We start from the raw sequence: 20,729 nt of genomic DNA on the forward strand, positions 1-20,729 counted from the left end.
GGTGACTTTACTGCACCTACTCGTGATTTCTATGGGAGAAGCATCTCTATCCCTGCCATTGGAGCAAATAACTTTGAGCTTAAGCCTCAATTAGTTTCTCTAATGCAACAGAATTGCAAGTTTCATAGACTTCCATTGGAAGATCCTCATCAGTTATTAGCTGAGTTCTTGCAAATCTGTGACACTGTCAAGACCAATGGGGTTGACCCTGAAGTCTACAGACTTATGCTCTTTCCTTTTGCTGTAAGAGACAAAGCTAGGACATGGTTGGATTCACAACCTAAAGAAAGCCTGAACTCTTGGGAAAAGCTAGTTAATGCCTTCTTGGCAAAGTTCTTTCCACCTCAAAAATTGAGCAAGCTTAGAATGGAAGTCCAAACCTTCAGACAAAAGGAAGGAGAATCCCTCTATGAAGCTTGGGAAAGATACAAGCAATTGATCAGAAGGTGCCCTTCTGACATGCTTTCAGAATGGAGCATCATAGGAATCTTCTATGATGGTCTGTCTGAACTATCCAAGATGTCATTGGATAGCTCTGCTGGAGGATCTCTTCATCTGAAGAAGACGCCTACAGAAGCTCAAGAACTCATTGAAATGGTTGCAAATAACCAATTCATGTACACTTCTGAAAGGAATCCTGTGAATAATGGGATAGCTCAGAAGAAAGGAGTTCTTGAGATTGATACTCTGAATGCCATATTGGCTCAGAATAAAATATTGACCCAACAAGTCAATATGATTTCTTAGAGTCTGTCTGAAATGCAAGCAGCAACAGGCAGTACTAAGGAAGCTTCCTCTGAAGAAGAAGCTTATGATCCTGAGGACCCAGCAATGGAAGAGGTAAATTACATGGGAGAACCCTATGGAAACACCTATAATCCTTCATGGAGAAATCATCCAAATCTCTCATGGAAGGATCAACAGAGACCTCAACAAGGTTTCAACAACAACAATGGTGGAAGAAACAGCAATGGCAAGCCTTTTCCATCATCTTCTCAGCAACAGACAGAGAATTCTAAGCAGAGCCCCTCTGACTTAACAACCATTGTCTCTGATCTAATTAAAACCACTCAAAGTTTTATGATTGAAACAAGGTCCTCCATTAGAAATTTGGAGGCACAATTGGGTCAGCTAAGTAAGAAAATTACTGAACTCCCTCCTAGCACTCTCCCTAGCAATACAGAAGAGAATCCAAAAAGAGAGTGTAAGGCCATAACCACATCTCACATGGCCGAACATGGAGAGGGGGAAGAGGCAGTGATTCCCACTGAGGAAGTCCTTAATGGACGCCCACTGACCTCCATGGAGTTCCCTAATGAGGAACCATGGGAATCTGAGGCTCACACTGAGACCATAGAGATTCCATTAAATTTACTTTTGCCATTTATGAGCTCTGATGAGTATTCTTCCTCTGAAGAGGATGAAGATGTCACCGAAGAGCAAGTTGCTAAGTACCTTGGAGCAATCATGAAGCTAAATGCCAAGCTATTTGGTAATGAGACTTGGGAGAATGAACCTCCATTGATCATCAAAGAACTGGATGACTTGACTAGGCAGAGATTACCTCAAAAGAGACAAGACCCTGGAAAGTTCTCAATCCCTTGTACCATAAACACCATGACCTTTGAGAAGGCTCTGTGTGACTTAGGGTCAAGCATAAACCTCATGCCTCTCTCTGTAATGGAGAAGCTAGGGATCATTAAGGTACAAGCTGCAAGAATCTCACTAGAGATGGTAGACAATTCAAAGAAACAGGCTTATGGACTTGTTGAGGATGTCTTGGTAAAGGTTAAAGACCATTACATCCCTGCTGATTTCATAATCCTTGAAACTGGGAAGTGTATGGATGAATCTATCATCCTTGGCAGACCCTTCCTAGCCACAGCAAAGGCTGTGATTGATGTTGACAGAAGAGAATTGATCATTCAAGTGAATGAAGACTCCCTTGTGTTTAAAGCTCAAGGATATCCCTCTGTAACCATGGAGAGGAAGCATGAAGAGCTTCTCTCAATACAGAGTCAAACAGAGCCCCCACAGTCAAACTCTAAGTTTGGTGTTGGGAGGCTACAACCAAACTCTAATTTTGGTGTTGAACCCCCACATTCAAACTCTAAGTTTGGTGTTGGGAGGTTCCAACATTGCTCTGAACATCTGTGAGGCTCCATGAGAGCCCACTGTCAAGCTATTGACATTAAAGAAGCGCTTGTTGGGAGGCAACCCAATCGTTACTATTCTATGATAATTTTCTATTTTCTATTTTATGTTTTCTGTAGGTTGATGATCATGTGAAGTCACAAAAATAATTGAAAAAGAAAAAACAAAGTAAAAAACAGAATGAAAAATAGAACACCCTGGAGGAGACAGTTACTGGCATTTAAACGCCAGTAAAGGTAGCAGAATAGGCATTAAACGCCCAGTCTGGCACCATTCTGGGCGTTTAACGCCAGAAAAAGGCACCAGACTGGCGTTTAACGCCAGGAATGGGCAAGAAGCTGGCATTAAAGGCCAGAAATGGGCAGCAGCCTAGCGTTTAACGCCAGGATTGGCAGAAAGGGGGTGTTTTGCACACCACTTGGTGCAGGGATGAGATATCCTTGACACCTCAGGATTTGTGAACCCCACAGGATCCCCACCTACCCCACCTCTCTTTCTCTTCTTCACCCATTCACCAATCACCTCAATTCCTCTTTCCCAAAAACCCTTCACCTATCAAATCCCACCATTCTCTTCACCACTCACATCCATCCTTCATAAAACCCCACCTACCTCACCATCCAAATTCAAACCACTTTCCCTCCCAAACCCACCCATAATGGCCGAACCATACACACCCCTCTCACTCCTATATAAACCCATCTTCACTCCTTCATTTTCACACAACCTAAACACCACTTCTCCCCCTTGGCCGAAACACAAAGCCCATTCCATCTCCTCTATTTCTTCTTCTTCTACTCTCTTCTTTCTTCTTTTGCTCAAGGACGAGCAACCTTCTAAGTTTGGTGTGGTAAAAGCTAAAGCTTTTCATTTTTCCATAACCATTTATGGCACCAAAGGCCGTAGAAACCTTTAGAAAGAGAAAAGGGAAGGCAAAAGCTTCCACTTCCGAGTAATGGAAGATGGAGAGATTTCTCTCAAGGGTGCATCAAGACCACTTCTATGAAGTTTTGGCCAAGAAGAAGGTGATCCCTGAGGTCCCTTTTAAGCTCAAAAATGGCGAATATCCAAAGATCCAACATGAGATTCTAAGAAGAGGTTGGAAAGTTCTCACCAACCCCATTCAACAAATCAGAATCTTAATGGTTCAAGAGTTCTATGCCAATGCATAGATCACCAAGAACCATGATCAAAGTGTGAACCCGGACCCTAAGAATTGGCTTACAATGGTCCGAGGGAAATACTTAGACTTTAGTCCAGAAAATGTAAGGTTGGCATTCAACTTGCCCATGATGCAAGGAGATGCACACCCATACACTAGAAGGGTCAACTTTGATCAAAGGTTGGACCAAGTCCTCATGGACATCTGTGAAAAGGGCGCTCAATGGAAGAGAGATTCAAGAGGGAAGCCGATTCAACTAAGAAGGCATGACCTCAAGCCCGTGGCTAGGGGATGGTTGGAGTTCATCCAACGCTCAATCATTCCCACTAGAAACCGGTCTGAAGCTACTATAGACCGGGCTATCATGATACATAGCATCATGATTGGAGAGGAAGTGGAAGTTCATGAGGTTATATCCCAAGAACTCTACAAGATGGCGGACAAGTCCTCTCCTTTGGCAAGGATGGAGAAAACAAGAGAACCTCATCAAGAGCATGAGGAAATTCCTCATCATGAAATCCCTGAGATACTTCAAGGGATGCATCTTCCTCCACAAAACTATTGGGAGCAAATCAACACCTCCCTAGGAGAATCGAGTTCCAACATGGGACAACTAAGGGTGGAGCACCAAGAGCATTCCATCCTCCTCCATGAAATTAGAGAAGATCAAAGAGCCATGAGAGAGGAGCAACAAAGGCAAGGAAGAGACATTGAGGATCTCAAGCACTCCATAAGATCTTCAAGAGGAAGAACAAGCCGCCATCACTAAGGTGGACCCGTTCTTTAATTTCCTTGTTCTTTATTTTCCTGTTTTTCGAATTTTTATGCTTATGTTTATCTATGTTTGTGTCTTTATTACATGATCATTAGTGTCTATGCCATGAAGCTATGAAAATGAATCCATCACCTTTCTTAAAAGAAAAATGTTTTTAATTGAAAAAGAAAAAGAAGTGCATGAATTTCAAATTTTAAAACAGTTTAATTATTTTGATGTGGTGGCAATGCTATTGTTTTTCTAAATGAATGCGTGAACAGTGCATATTTTTGAATTTGTTGATTCATGAATGTTAAAATTGTTGGCTATTGAAAGAATGATGGGAAAAGGAGAAATGTTATCTGATAATCTGAAAAATCATAAAATTGATTCTTGAAGCAAGAAAAAGCAGTGAAAAGCTTGCAGAAAAAAAGGATATATGCGAAAAAAAAAGAGAGAGAAAAGAAAAAGAAAAAAGCAAGCAGAAAAAGTCAATACCCTTTTAAACCAAAAGGCAAGGGTGATAAAAAAAATCGAAGGCTTTGAGCATCAGTGGATAGGAGGGCCCACAGGAATAAAATCCTGGCCTAGGCGGCTAAACCAAGCTGTCCCTAACCATGTGCTTGTGGCGTGAAGGTGTCAAGTGAAAACTTGAGACTGAGCGGTTAAAGTCGAGGTCCAAAGAAAAAAGAAGAGTGTGCTTAAGAACCCTGGACACCTCTAATTGGGGACTCTAGCAAAGCCGAGTCACAATTTGAAAAGGTTCACCCAGTTATGTGTCTGTGGCATTTATGTATCCGGTGGTAATACTGGAAAACAAAATGATTAGGGCCACGACCAAGACTCATAAAGTAGCTGTGTTCAAGAATCAACATACTTAACTAGGAGAATCAATAACACTATCTGGATTCTGAGTTCCTATAGATGCCAATCATTCTGAACTTCAAGGGATAAAGTGAGATGCCAAAACTGTTCAGAGGCAAAAAGCTAAAGGCCCCACTCATCTAATTAATACTGATCTTCATAGATGTTTTTGGAATTCATTGTATATTCTCTTCTTTTTTATCCTATTTGATTTTCAGTTGCTTGGGGACAAGCAACAATTTAAGTTTTGTGTTGTGATGAGCGGATAATTTATACACTTTTTGGCATTGTTTTAAGTATGTTTTTAGTATATTTTAATTAGCTTTTTTATATTTTTATTAGTTTTTAAATAAAAATAACTCTTCTGGGCTTTACTATGAGTTTGTGTATTTTTCTGTAATTTCAGGTATTTTCTGGCTGAAATTGAGGGACCTGAGCAAAAATCTAATTCAAAGGCTGAAAAAGGACTGCAGATGCTCTTGGATTCTGACCTCCCTGCACTCAAAGTAGATTTTCTGGAGCTACAGAAGCCCAATTGGCGAGCTCTCAATTGCGTTGGAAAGTAGACGTCCTGGGCTTTTCAGCAATATATAATAGTCCATACTTTGCCCAAGATTTGATGGCCCAAACAAGCGTTCCAAGTCAGCTCAAGAATTCTGGCGTTTAACTCCAAAACTGGCACAAAAGCTGGAGTTAAACGGCCAAACTGGCACAAAAGCTGGCGTTTAACTCCAAGAAAAGTCTTTACACGAAAATGCTTCAATGCTCAGCCCAAGCACACACCAAGTGGACCCGGAAGAAGATTTCTACATTAATTATTGATTTTTGTAAACCCTAGGCTACTAGTTCTCTATAAATAGGACCTTTCGCTATTGTATTTTCATCTATCCTTTACTTAGACTTTGATAGACCTTTTCACATTTGGGGCTGTCCTCACGGCCATGCCTAGACCCTCTTGTTCTTATGTATTTTTAACGGTGGAGTTTCTACACACCATAGATTAAGGTGTGGAGCTCTGCTGTTCTTCATGAATTAATACAAGTACTATTGTTTTTCTATTCAACTCAAGTCTATTTCTTCTCCAAGATATTCATTCATTCTTCAACTTGATGAATGTGATGATCCGTGACACTCATCATCATTCTCACCTATGAACACGTGACTGACAACCACTTCCGTTCTACATGCAAACAAGGTTGAATGCATATCTCTTGGGTTTCTAATCTAAGATTGGAACCTTCGTGGTATAGGCTAGAATTATTGGCAGCCATTCCTGAGATCCGGAACGTCTAAACCTTGTCTATGGTATTCTGAGTAGGATCTGGGAAGGGATGACTGTGACGAGCTTCAAACTCGCGATTGTGGGGCGTGTGACAGACGCAAAAGGATCAATGGATCCTATTCCGACATGATCGAGAACCGACAGCTGATTAGCCGATGTTGTGACAGAGCTTCAGGACCATTTTCACTGAGAGGACGGGATGTAGCCATTGACAACGGTGATGCCCAACATAAAGCTTGCCATGGAAAGGAGTATGAATGGTTGGAAGAAGGCAATAGGAAAGCAGAGGTTCAAGGGGAACAAAGCATCTTCATACGCTTATCTGAAATCCACCAATGAATTACATAAGTATCTCTATCTTTATTTTATGTTTATTTTCATCACCTTAAACTCCATAACCATTTGAATCCGCCTGACTGAGATTTACAAGATGATCATAGCTTGCTTCAAGCCGACAATCTCCGTGGGATTGACCCTTACTCACGTAAGGTTTATTACTTGGACGACCCAGTGCACTTGCTGGTTAGTTGTGCAGAATTGTGACAAAGTGTGATTCACGTTTGAGAGCTCCAAGTCCTTTGGCGCCATTATTGATGATCGCAATTTTGCATACCATGCTTAAATGTAAAAACATGCTTTTTTGGCCCTTAATTGGTTAATTTTAATTCACCTTTGATTCCACTAGATGCCTTGATCTGTGTGTTAGTGATTTCAGGTTGAAAAGGCTAGGAATGGATCAAAAGAATGAAGAGAAAAGCATGCAAAGTGGAGAATCCATGGAAAATCAAGGATTTGGGATGCACTCATCGACGCGCATGCGTGATAGACGCGCCCGCGTGAAATTGAAGTCGCATGGCGACCTATACGCGTACATGACGCGTACGCGTGGGAAGCGAAATTGCCAAGCGATGTGTACGCGTGATCCACATGTACGCGTCATAACTCGCACGTGACCTCATTAAAGTGAAAACTCTTGGGGTAATTTTCGGGCTTCCCAGGCCCAAATCCAACTTATTCCAGATCCTATTACATGCAGAAATCAAGAGGAGTCAAAGGGGGAGAACACATAGTGGAGTTTAGTTTTACATCATGTTTTAGTTAGTTTCTGGAGAGAGAAGCTCCCTCTTGTCTCTAGAATTAGGTTAGATGTAGATTAGGATTTCTTAGATCTAGGTTTAATTCTTGCTTTGATTTACTTTTCCTTTTCAATTTCTTGTTCTTCTACACTTGCTTTCCTGGTTTAGCATTTGAATTCTTGTAATTGTTTACTTTGTTGTTGATGCTTGATGTGCGCTCAACAATAATCCTCAAGGATCAAATTTAGAAAGGGATTTCGTTGTCACAAGTTCAACCCCAATAAAAGTAACCGAATTATTCAAACCTCGGGTCGTCTCACAAGGAATGGGCAAACATGTGCTTCAACATTGGTTAGAATTCTGGGGTTGTAAGTCATGAGCAAGAATTTAAAATAGGAATCTTAAGAAGCAAGTAATCTTAAAATGCAAGCAACTATTCAAATAACTAAGCAAGATATGAGCAATTCCAAACCAATAGGATAACATTCAATATAATTCTACTCTTAAACTAAACAATAGCTATAACTAAGACAAGACAATTAGAATTTGGGTTTCCAAATATGAATGATAAAAGCAACATTTGGCTAGACATGGGAATTGGGGTTACTATCCTTATCTAATAACCATATCTTGACAGTTATGAGGAACCAAACTCATTAAGTCTACTTCCATACTTGAAGTATGTTAAATGGCTTGGTCAACATCAACCCATAAGGCCTAACCTCACTACTAATTGACTTAGTAGTAGGTTAGTGTCAATGGTTATCAAATTGACCACTAAGGGTTCCCAAATCATCAAATCTATTAGACCCAATGACTCGAGTTTACCCAATCCCCTTAGCCTAGGCCAAGAGTAAAGAGAACTACTCCATAATCAAGGGAAACAATTCATCAAACACATGGTAAGCATTAACAAAAGACATGTTCAAATTGCAATTAAATTGAAATTAAAAAGTATCCACTAACAATTATCAACATACAATCACTCAAACAACACAATTAATCATAGAAATCTTCAATGTAACATTAACAAGTCAAGATTCACAATATTCATGCAATGGGTATAAAGTGACAATTGATAAGAATTCATAAAACTAACACAAGATCTAAGCAAAATTATACTAAGGAATTCAAATTAAACAATCAAAACTAGTAATTAACAAGATCCAATTCAGAATTCAACAAGGGAAGATCAAATTAAAACTAGATCTAGAGAGGAACAAGGGTTTCTCTCTCTAGAAGAACAAGAACCAAAAACTAGCTACAAATTGTGTCTAAGTGTAAAATGATTGATCCCCCCTTTCCCCCTAGCATCCTTGGGTCTTTTCCATGCAGAAACAGCTTGAATTTGGGCCTGATGAGCCTCAAAAATCGGGAGGCACGATTTTCTTTAATGAGGTCACGTGCAGCTTTCCGCGCGTGCGCGCCATGCGTGCGTGCGCGCCGATTATTTTTGTGATCCACGCGTGCGCGCCATGTGCGCGTGCACATCGGTGGGAATTCTCTGACCCGCGTGGATGCGTCCATCCTTGCGCGCCACTTCCAACTATCCTCATGCACGCATGCGCGTGGAGTGCGCGTGCGCTCCCATGCTGAGTTTCCCAAGATTCAAATCTTTATGTTCCTTCCTCTTGTGCATGCTTTCTTTCTCTCTTCTATGCCATTCTTGCCCTATTAATTCTGAAATCACTCAACAAATACATCACGGCATCGAATGGCAATAAAAGAGGATCAAAATATAGCAATTTTAAGCAAAAATAAGCATGTTTTTCATCATGGAGCAATATTAGGAAGTGAACACAAAACCATGCATTTCTTGTGAATAAGTGTGAGAAATATTGACAAAAACCCCCAAATTCTACACAATATAAACCACAAAATTGGGGTTTATCAATGCACTCTTGTTTCTTCTATTTTCCTTTTAATGCAATTTATGTTTTCATATTCCTTTATTATTGATTTGCTTTATTGTTGTTGATCTCTTGTAACTAGTAGTTGTAAATTTATATTTCTTGCAATTTGATTTTACTTTCCTTTTATGCCTTCCAAATGTTTGATTAAATACTTGGAAGGATGCTAGAGTAGATTTTTGTCCTCTTGGCTTTGGTTGAGTAATTGGAGACTCTTGAGTTATCAAACTCTCTTGTTGATTGATAATTGGAAGTTGCTAGTTGACTTGATGGCCACTAAAGCTAGTCTTTCCTTAGGAGTTGACTAGGACTTGTGGACTCAAGTTGATTTATCCACTTGACTTTCTTTCATAGTTAGAGGTTGACTAAGTGGGAGCAATGGACAATACTCATCACAATTGATGATGATAATGAGGATAGGACTTCTAGTTCTCATTCCTTGCCAAGAGCTTTCTTAGCTATTAGTTTACTTTCCTTGCAATATATCTTTCATGTTCCTTATTCAAAACCCCAAAATATACATCCCATAACCAATAATAAGAACACTTCCCTGCAATTCCTTTGAGAGACGACCCGAAGTTTGAATACTTCGGTTATTATTTTTTATTGGGGTTTGTTACTTGTGACAACCAAATTTTTGCATGAGAGGATTGTTTGTTGGTTTAGAAACTATACTTGCAACGAGAATTCATTTATGAAATTCTATACCATCAAAATTCCGTTCATCAGGATACCTCTTGTGTTATTGATCCATTTAGTTCTAAGCAGACATATGTCTTCTAGAATCTGATCCAACTTTGGATTAGCCACCACTTTCCTATTAAAGGACTCTGGATCATCCTTTTGGGGAGGTAGCTTGAAGATCTCTCTCACCTTGTCATGATGGAAATAGAGAGTCTTCCTTCACAACATGGTGCAAAAAGTATGAAATCCTTGTCCATCTTTCTTTTACTTATCTGTCATCCACAGATTTGCATAAAATTTTGGGATCATTGTTGTTCCAACAGTGATCTCAGGATCAGCTAGAATCTCCCAGCCTCTCTTTTGAATTTGCTCCTGGATCTTTGGGTACTCATCTTTCTTCAATTTAAATTTAGCTTTCGGGATCACTGTCCTCTTGCACATTATTTTATAGTAATTTTCTTCATGCTGCTTTGTGTAGGATCTGAAAGGTTTGAAAACAACTACTTGGTTGTCTTCTTTCTTGTTTCCTGAAGTGGGATTTCCATTTTTTAGAGTTAGGGAATTCGAATAGGGTGAGAAGTAAGGGCTCATTCCACACCAAACTTAAAAAGTTTGCTCGTCCTCGAGCAAAAGAAAGGAAAGAAGATAAAGAAGTGGAGAAGAATAGTTCGAATAGAAGGACCAAGAGGGATGGGCGAATGGTATAAATAGGGATGGGGAGGGTGGGATTCAAATTTTAAATAGATAAAAGATAAATAGGATATGATTCACTCTTTGGTAAAAGATAGAAAAAGATAATTTTTTAAAATCAAAAGATATGAAAAAGATAAGAAGATAAGATAGAAGATATGAAAAAGATTTTAAGGATAAATAAAAAGGATTAATAAAGTATTGCAAAAGATATGAAATTTTGAAAAAGAATTGAAAAAGATATGAGGTTTTGAAAAAGATTTGAAAAGATTTTGAAAAAAAATTTGAAAAGATTTTAAATTTGAAATGAAATTGAAGTTGAAATATGATAGTTTGAAGAATCATGTATTAAAAGATATGGTTAAAAAGATAAGATATAGAAAAGGCATGTTTTGAAAAAAATCAAAATCCTCCTTACCTTGTCATGGGTGTTGAACGCCTAGAATGTCATCCATTCTGGTGATCAACGCCAGGCTGCTCCCCCTTATGGGCATTGAACGCCCAAAATGGCATCCATTCTGGCGTTCAACGCCAGGCTGCTCTTCCCCTCTGGGCGTTGAATGCCCAGCCAGTGCTCCTTGGCTAGCGTTCAACGCCAGACTTACCTCCCCTTCAGGGCGTTGAATGCCTAGCCAGTGCCCCCTGGCTGGCATTCAACGCCCAACCAATACCTCTTGGCTGGTGTTGAATGCCAGTTTTGTTGCCTCCTGGGGCGTTCAATGCCCCTCTTTCTCTCTTTCCTGGCGTTCAGCGCTAGCAAGGGACCTTCTCTAGGATGCTCTATTTTCTGCTCTGACTATTTCTGTTTCGGTTCTAACTACTGCATATGATAACAAACTTAAACAAATGAAAAATTAGACTGAGATAACTTAAATAAACTTGATGAAAGACAGAGATAACTTTGATTATGGTTGGGTTGCCTCCCAACAAGTACTTTTTTAACGTCACTAGCTTGACGGTACCGCGCTCATGTCAGCAATAGGGTGTATTTGTCTTGCTCAATCTCACCACCCAAGTAATGTTTCACTCTCTGGCCATTAACAGTGAATTGTTTATCAGAGTAATTGCACTGGAGTTCTATATGACCATAGGGTGATACATTAGTGATCAGAAAAGGACCTGTCCAACATGACTTAAGCTTTCCAAGAAAAAGCTTTAGTCTAGAATTGAAGAGCAGAAATTTCTGTCCAGGTTTAAAGACTCTAGAAGAAATCTTTCTGTCATGACACTTCTTGAACCTTTCTTTATAAATCTTTGTATTTTCAAATGTGGCAAGTTGGAATTCATCCAACTCGTTTAGCTGGAGCAACCTTTTCTCTCCTGGTGCCTTTGCATCAAGGTTCGGGAGTCTAGTTGCCTAGTAGGCCTTGTGTTCCAGCTCTACTGGTAGGTGGCATGCCTCACATACACCAGTTGATATGGTAATGTTCCTATAGGGGTCTTGAAAGCTGTTTTGTATGCCCAAAGAGCATCATCAAGCTTTCTTGCCCAATCCTTTCTAGAGGTATTCACCGTTCTTTCTAGAAATCTCTTTAGTTCTCTATTTGAGATTTTAGCTTGCTCATTTGTCTGTGGATGGTATGGGGTGGTCACTTTATTGCAAACTCCATAATGACTTTGCACAGAGTCAAGTTGTTTATTGTTGAAATGAGTTCCTCCATCACTGATCAGTGTCCTAGGGACACCAAATCTATTGAAGATATTCTTCTGAAGGAACTTCATTACTACTCTAGTCTCATTTGTGGGTGATGCAACTGCCTCAACCCATTTAGACACACAATCTACTGCCACAAGAATATAGGTGTTTGAGTATGAAGGAAGGAAAGGACCTATGAAGTCTATTCCTCATACATCAAACAGCTCAATCTCTAGGATTCTTTGCTGAGGCATGTCGTGACCATGAGGGATATTGCCAGCCCTTTGGCAACTATCACAGCGACGAACAACTCTCGGGAGTCCTTAAAGAGAGTGGGCCAGTAGAAACCGCTTTGGAGGACTTTAGTGGCTGTTCGCTCTCTTCTGAAGTGTCCTCCATAATCGGAGCTATGGCAGTGCCATAGGATCTTATGTGCTTCTTCTTCAAACACACAGCACCGGATTATCCCATCCGAGCATCTCTTAAAGAGATATGGTTCATCCCACAAGTAGTATCTAGCATCATGAATGAGCTTTTCGGGCTTGCTGCCTATTGTATTCCTTGGGGATGAATCTAATGGCCTTATAGTTTGCAATGTCTACAAACCAAGGTGTCGTCCGGATGACAAAGAGTTGCTCATCCGAGAAGGTTTCAGACACCTCAGTAGAGAGAACGAGTATCCCTTCTACTAGTTCAATCCGAGATAAGTGGTCAGCCACTTGATTTTCTGACCCTTTTCTGTCTTTGATTTTTATATCAAACTCTTTCAAGAGTAATACCCATCTTATCAGTCTGGGTTTAGAATCTTTCTTAATGAGTAGATATTTTAAAGCTATATGGTCAGTGTAAATAATGACCCTAGATCCTATTAGAAAGGACCTAAACGTGTCAATGGCATAAACCACTGCAAGTAATTCCTTTTCTGTGGTAGTGTAGTTCTTCTGCACGTCATTTAGAACACGACTGGCATAATAAATGACATGCAGAATCTTGTCATGCCTCTGCCCCAGAATTGCGCCAATGGCATGGTCACTAGCATCACACATCAGCTCGAATGGCAAGTCTCAATTGGGTGCAGAGAATACAGGCATAGTGATAAGCTTAGCTTTCAAAGTCTTAAAGGGCTGCAGACACTCTTGGTCAAAGATAAATGGAGTGTCGGTATTCAGTAAGTTGCATAGGGGTTTAGCGATTTTAGAAAAATCCTTAATAAACTTCCTGTAGAACCCTGCATGTCCAAGGAAACTTCTGATTCCTTTGACATTGGTGGGTGGTGGTAATCGCTTAATTACCTCCACCTTAGCTTGATCCACTTCTATTCCCTTGTTTGAAAATCTGATGCCCAAGGACAATTCCTTCAGTCACTATGAAGTGACATTTTTCCCAGTTTAAAACCAGGTTTTGTCTCTTGGCATCGCTTTAGAACTAGGGCTAAATAGTCAAGGCAGGATTCAAATGAATCTCCAAAGACGGAGAAGTCATCCATGAATACTTTAAGGAACTTCTCTAATATATCAGAGAAGATGGAAAGCATACATCTCTGAAAGGTGGCAAGTGTATTGCACAAGCCAAATGACATCCGCCTATAAGCAAACACACCATATGGGCATGTGAATGCTGTCTTTTCTTGATCATGTGGATCTACTGCAATTTGATTGTAACCGAAATAACCATCCAGGAAAATGATCCTTTTCTAGTGGCGTTATTGAGTCTTCTATAGTCAATGCACATACGCCATCCTATAACTGTCTTTGTAGGAATCGGTTCATTCTTTTTATTATGAACCACTGTCATGCCTCCCTTCTTAGGAACAACTTGAACAGGGCTTACCCAGGGGTTGTCAGATATGGGATAAATAATCCCAGCCTCCCATAATTTGGTGACTTCCTTCTGCACCACTTCCTTCATAGCTAGATTCAGTTGCCTTTGTAGTTGTACCACTGGTTTGGCGTCATCCTTCAGCAGGATCTTGTGCATACATTGGGTTCGGCTAATGCCCTTTAGGTCACTTATTGTCCACCCAAGAGCTATCTTGTGTGTCTTTAGCACTTGAATCAGTGCTTTTTCTTCCTGTGGCTCTAAGGCAGAGCTTATAATCACAGGGTAAGTATCCCCATCTCCAAGAAATGCATATTTCAAGGAGGATGGTAGTGGCTTGAGCTCAGTTTAGGAGGCTTGTCCTCCTCCTTAGGAGTTTTCAGAGGCTCCTTTATCTCCTCTGACTCATCTAACTCAGCCTGAGCATCACAAAAGATATCATTCAACTCTTCTTCAAGTCCCTCATCCATATTCACTTCTTCCACCAGGGAATCAATGATATCAATACTCATACACTCATCTGGAGTGTCTGGATGCTACATGGATTTAACAGCATTTAGTACGAACTCATCCTCATTGGCCCTCAGGGTTACTTCCCATTTTTGAACGTCAATGGGGGTCCGTTCTGTAGCTAGGAAGGGTCTTCCTAGAATGAGGGTTGCACTCTTGTGCTCTTCCATTTCCAGCACCACAAAGTCTGTGGGGAAGGAAAAGGATCCAACCCTAATAATCATGTCCTCAATCATGCTTGATGGAAGCTTAACAGAGCCATCAGCAAGTTGAAGACATATGCAGGTAGGTTTAACTTCGTGAGTTAAACAGAGTCTCTTTATTAGTGATGCAGGTATAAAGTTAATACTTTCTCCAAGGTCACATAGGACTGTCTTTGTGCAAGCATCCCCTAAGGTGCAGGGTATCATAAAGCTCCCAGGATCTTTGATTTTCTCTCGTAAGCTCTTTCGAATTACTGGACTGCATCCTTCTGTGAGGAGGAATGTTTCTGCCTCTCTCCAATCCTTCTTATGACTTAAGATGTCTTTTATGAACTTGGCATAAGAAGGTATCTGTTTAAGAGCCTCTGCAAAAGGAATCTTGATCTCAAGTGTCTTGAGATAATCTGCAAAGTAAGCAAACTGTTTATCCTTTTTTGCTTGGCGAAACCTCTGAGGATATGCCATCTTGGCCCTATACTCATCAACCTTGGTTGATGTAGGTTGAATGCCTACAGAATTGGAAGGGAGGTTAGTGTCTTGCTTTGGAAGGGTCTTATCAGCACTTGCATGTGTCTGACCATTCCAAGTTGGGTGTTCAACACCTTTGCTGCCCCCTTCCTAGCGTTTAATGCTAGGAACACTGTTCCTTTGTGCATGTTCAATGCCAAGGGTGGGTATCCCTTCTTTGCGTTGAAGGCCAAGTGTATTGCCCCCTTTGGGCATTCAACGCCAGGAGTAGGCACCCCTTCTTGGCGTTGAACGCCAATGTCATTCCCTCTTGGACGTGCAACGTCCTCAGAGGTGTCTTAAATAGTAGTCTGGTTGTCCTCTGTCAGCCTTTCTTCTTTTGGTCTCCTGTTGCTCTGAGGTTGAGTGTTCAATGTTTTCCCACTCCTCAGTTGGATCGCCTGACATTCATCTTTTATCTGCTTAGATAATTGCTGCCTTGTTTGACTCAGCTGGACTTCTACATTCCTGTTAGAAACCTGAGTTTCTCGCAAAGCCTCTTGCATGTCCAACAACTGCTGTGCAAGGGCGTGTAGCTACTGAGTCAATGGGTCATCTTGTTCTGGAGGGCTAGATTCAGCAGATACTGCCTTATCCTTTCCTTTTATTGGAGTCTCATTACCCGAGTACAGATGCTGGTTCATGGCAACTGTCTCAATAAGTTCACAAGCCTCTTCAATTGTTTTCCTCATATGTATAGAGCCACCAGTAGAGTGGTCTAGAGACATGCTGGCCATGTCTGTAAGGCCATAATAGAAGATGTCTAATTGCACCCATTCTAAAAACATTTCAGTAGGGCATTTTCGGAGCATTATCCTATACCTCCCCCAGGCATCATGAAGAGATTGATTGTCATCTTGCTTGAAGCCTTTGATATCCAGCCTTAACTGGGTCAACTTTTTTGGGGGAAGTATTGATTCAGAAACTTGTCTACTAGCTGCTTCCATCTTTTCAAGCTAGATTTGGGTTGGTTATCTAACCACCTCTTTGCTTGATCCCTTACAGCAAAGGAAAAGAGTAGCAGTTTGTAAACATCCTGATCTACTCCCTCAGTGTGTATTGTGTCAGCAATTTGTAAAATTTTTTCCAGGAACTCAATTGGTTCTTCCTGTGGAAGTCCAGAGTACTGACAATTTTGCTGCACCAGGATAATGAGTTTAAGATTGAGCTCAAAGTTACTTGCTCCAATGGGAGGTATACTAATACTTCTCCCATAAATGTCAGGACTGGGGGCCATGTAGGACCCCAAAGTTCTTCTGAACTGTTCATTCCCATTTGGGTTCTTGGTAAAGAAAGGTGGGAGAGATTGGATATTAAGGAGTAAAAAGGTAAACTAGAATTAAAATATTTTTGCTTTTTGTTTTATTTATTAATTAAATTCGAAAATAAGAGGGAGATTAAAAGCTAATTAATTAAAAAGATTTGAAAATTAAATGGATGATTTTTGAAAAAGAAGAGAGAGAAAAAAGTAAGAGATTTTTGAAAATAGAAGTGAGAGGAATTAGTTAGGAAGTTTCGAAAAAGAAGAAAGGAAAAACAAGTAACTAATTAAGAAAGATTTGAAAATAAGATAAGATTTGAAATAGATTTTATTTTAAAATTTGAAATTTGAAATTTAAATTTTGAATTTTGAAAATTAAAATTTGAAATTTGAAAATTAAAATTGAATTAAGATAAGATAAGATTTTGAAAATTGAATCTTTCCATTTTGTATTTTGAATTTGAAACAAGATAAGATAAAGATTTGTTTTTTGAAAAGATTTGATTTTGAAATTCAAATTTAAGATAAGATAAGATAATGGTTTGAAATTTAATGAAAGATAACAAAAGATAAGACAAAGATTTGAAAAAGTTTTGAATTTTAAATTTTAAAAGAAAGATAAGATAAGATAGAATCACAATTAAAAGAAAAGATTTGAAAAGATTTTAAAAAGATAAGATTTGAAATTTGAAATTTGAAATTAAGATAAGATAATGATTTTGAAATTAAAATTTGAAATTTTTGCTAAATATTTCAAAAAAAATTTTGAAATAAAGATTAAAAAGATATTTCTTTGATTTTTTGAATTTTTTTTTGAATTAATGAAGAAAGAGAAAAACAACCAAAAGACACCAAACTTAAAATTTTTAGATCTAAAACACTAAGTTTTTGAAAATTCACAAAGAAACACACCAAAAGACACCAAACTTAAAGATTGACATAATACTCAAACAAATGACACTATTTTTGAAAAAAAATTTTTGAAGGGAAAGTAAGAAAATTCAAAACTTTAACAAGAACAAGAACAAAAACTCAAACAAAAAGATAAAGATCAACAAGAAAACAAAGAATTTTGAAAAATTTTTGATTTTTTTTGAAAAAGAAAAATAAAAGACTCAAATAAAATTAAAAAGAATACCTAATCTAAGTAACAAGATAATCCGTTTGTTTGTCAAATCCGAACAATCCCCGACAACTGCACCAAAAACTTGGTGCACAAAACTGGCTCCGTAGAATTTGCATAGATAGACCGACAAGTATACCGGGTCGACCAAGTAATACCTGAGGTGAGTCAGGGGTGATCCCGGTGTTGTTGGAAAAAATGAGTGTTGTTGGAAAACGCATAAAATAAATAAAGATAGAAATACAAGATTGATTTGTGAAAATAGTGACGGACGAACAGTTAAGGCTTCGGAGATGCTTTATCTTTCCAGATTAACCTTTTTTATTGTCTATCTCAATAGCTTTTTAATTTATTCAATGGCAGCCGTTAGTGATTAACTCATGTCCTATCATCAAGTTAACCTCCGCTACTGCAACAACCCACCATGTTGAGATGATTCTTGTCCTCTCATTAAGCCACCTCTAGGTTTCTCATTGTAGAAGAAGATGAAGCTCTAAGCAAGCCACTCCCTTTCGCGATCCTACTCAAGGTGCCACAGACATGGCAGATCTTCTGGATTAGAGAGGGATTATATGTCACATATCCAAAGTTGCTTAAATGCTCTATACAAATCCGCAATGCAAACTCTAACTTTAGTTCAACACTATCCAAGTCAGGAATAGCACGGAACCCAAGTAGAACAAGGGTGATTGTCATGGGTCACCCTCAATTCATGAGATGAGAAACGAGAATGCATAAGAGAATAGAATCAGAATTGCATTGAAAGTAAAACAGTAATATTATTAATCCATGAAACTTAGCAGAGCTCCTAACCATAACATAGGAGGTTAGTGACTCATGTTGATAGAAAAATACAATGAAAGGTTCGAATGGGCAAGAGTTTTCTAACAAGGGTGAACTCTTATATATATATATATATATATATATATATATATATATATATATATATATTAATCTAGTGACTAATATAACACCCTAATTACCCTAATCCTTACCTCTAGTCGTAAAGCAAAGGTTAATCAGAGGTTACAACAATTCTAAGGCTTATACATATTTATATAGAAGGAAATAATATATATTCTAGAAGCCCGATGAAGGATTAAGCTCAAAGACAGAATCACAAAAGCGCGAAACATTCACACGAAGCTAACGCATACGATACAAGGTACAGATGCAAAAGAATAAAACATATATAGATATAAAAATATAAGAATCATAGGGAACTAGCCGCGGCTTGCGGAGTTTGAGCCAACTAGTATATACAGACATATAGAGTTTTGGAGTTAAAAACAGCTTATACAACTATTCTCTCAATTCAGCCTCTGAGGCCATAAAGATAAATATACAAAGAGATATGAGAGTAACTATAACAAAGTAAAATAGAAATAAACCAAAAAGGAACCATACTCCGCTCTGTTACCATATCCACAATCTCACCGAAGTGAATTACGACCTGCATCTGAAAAACAACAACAAAGTATGAAATGAGAACCGGAGGTTCTCAATATGGTAACAGTGCCCAATATGTAAGATGTAAGGCCCCGGAACGCTGAAGGCAATCCTAGAACTTCACACCAAACCGATATTCAAGCTTAACATAAATAAATAAATAAATAACCTAAACCATAAACCATAAGTAGGGTTATCTAACTTAGGAGATTTCTAACTAGAACTAGTCACACCGCTGTATCCCACAGCCTTCGCCACCCTAACCTCCATGCGATCCCATTGCCACTACCTACCTAGCCTCCTCGTTGCCAGACAATCACAATTAATGCAAGCAAGTAAAACACAGGTAGTATTCATATATATATAACAATTAATTCAAGAAGCAAGTAGGCATATTATACAATTAGGCAAACTCAAGTAATCAAAGCAAGCAAACATATAGAAGATGCACATGATAAATGTCTGTCCTATTGGTTGTGATATCACATGTCGGTTATAATGCCAAACCCGACAGAAAATCTGGTCGAAAACTCTCGGATTAGTCTCTCTATTGCACATAAGGATGAATAATTCTGAGGGATGAGTGCCCTACCACTTTCTCCTTTTAGAGGGAAACATTCCAAGGGAGCGTGCCCTACTACCTTCCTCTTGTTGCCGTATGATTCTGTGGGTTAGTGCCCTACCACCTTGCAATCAGAGAGAAATCGCATTTTCAGGAGGAATAATTCCAAGGGATGAGTGCCCTACCACCTTCTCCTTTCAGAGGAAAACATTCCAAGGGAGCGTGCCCTACCACCTTCCTCTGGTTGCGAGAAATATGAGTGAGAAGCCCAGCTTCAACTCTCATATCCGAACGTAGACGGGAGACTGTCACAGCCCCTACGACAGATAACAAAACATATCATAATCACAAATTCAATCTCAGGGGCCAGTGCTCATAGCACCTTTCCACCCATACTCATTCTGTTAACCATAATCATTCCTTTCCAAGTTTTCACTCATCACAGCCATCCTCAATTCTTAACTTTTCATTCCGAACTCACTAGTTCGTCAACTTCTCATTTCATATACCATTCTTCTTCCGCACTCCACTAAACCCATCCTCAGTACACCAGAAACCTAGGCCTTCGTTCTCTAGCCTTTTAAAATAACACAAAATCAAACTTCCTACATTTCCTATGTTTCAATACCCGAAGATAAGTCCAAGAGTCCTAAAATAGGTTTCGTAGAAGTTCACAAGCTTGTTGGGAAGGTAAAATACATGAAAATAAAGTTTAAGTTTGAAAAACAGGGTGTGTGCATACGAACAGAGGTGTGTGTGCGCACGCCCAGGAGGAGTTTCAAAACGTGTGCGTACGCATAGGGGTGTGTACGCACAGGTACCAAATTTTATAATCCTGTTCACTCGCACAAGGCCTGCTGGCGCCCCCAACAGACTAACCTTCCCAACTTGTGCATGCGCACAGGGCTGTGCGTACGCACAGGTTGTAAATCTTCTTTGGTATGTGCGCGCACAAGCTGTGCTAGCGCTGCAAACAGATTGCCTGCCTCAGCGTGTGCGGACACACAGGTCTGTGCGTGCGCACAGGTTAAGAATTTCGCAGAGGTGTGCGTGCGCACATACCAGAAATGAAAAAATTCTGCAA

At 39.4% G+C, this 20,729-nt stretch overlaps 1 non-coding gene across 1 annotated transcript; it reads right to left on the reverse strand.

Moving 5' to 3' along the window:
* Window positions 1–357: 357 nt before the first annotated feature.
* LOC148580435 (small nucleolar RNA R71) lies at window positions 358–465 on the reverse strand. Its single transcript, XR_015896541.1, has one exon. It is a non-coding gene; the product is annotated as a small nucleolar RNA R71 (small nucleolar RNA).
* Window positions 466–20,729: the final 20,264 nt, after the last annotated feature.

The sequence above is a fragment of the Arachis ipaensis genome, chromosome B10 (genome assembly GCF_059453495.1).
Source record: "Arachis ipaensis isolate K30076 ecotype BB chromosome B10, ASM5945349v1, whole genome shotgun sequence".
Lineage (NCBI taxonomy): Eukaryota > Viridiplantae > Streptophyta > Magnoliopsida > Fabales > Fabaceae > Arachis > Arachis ipaensis.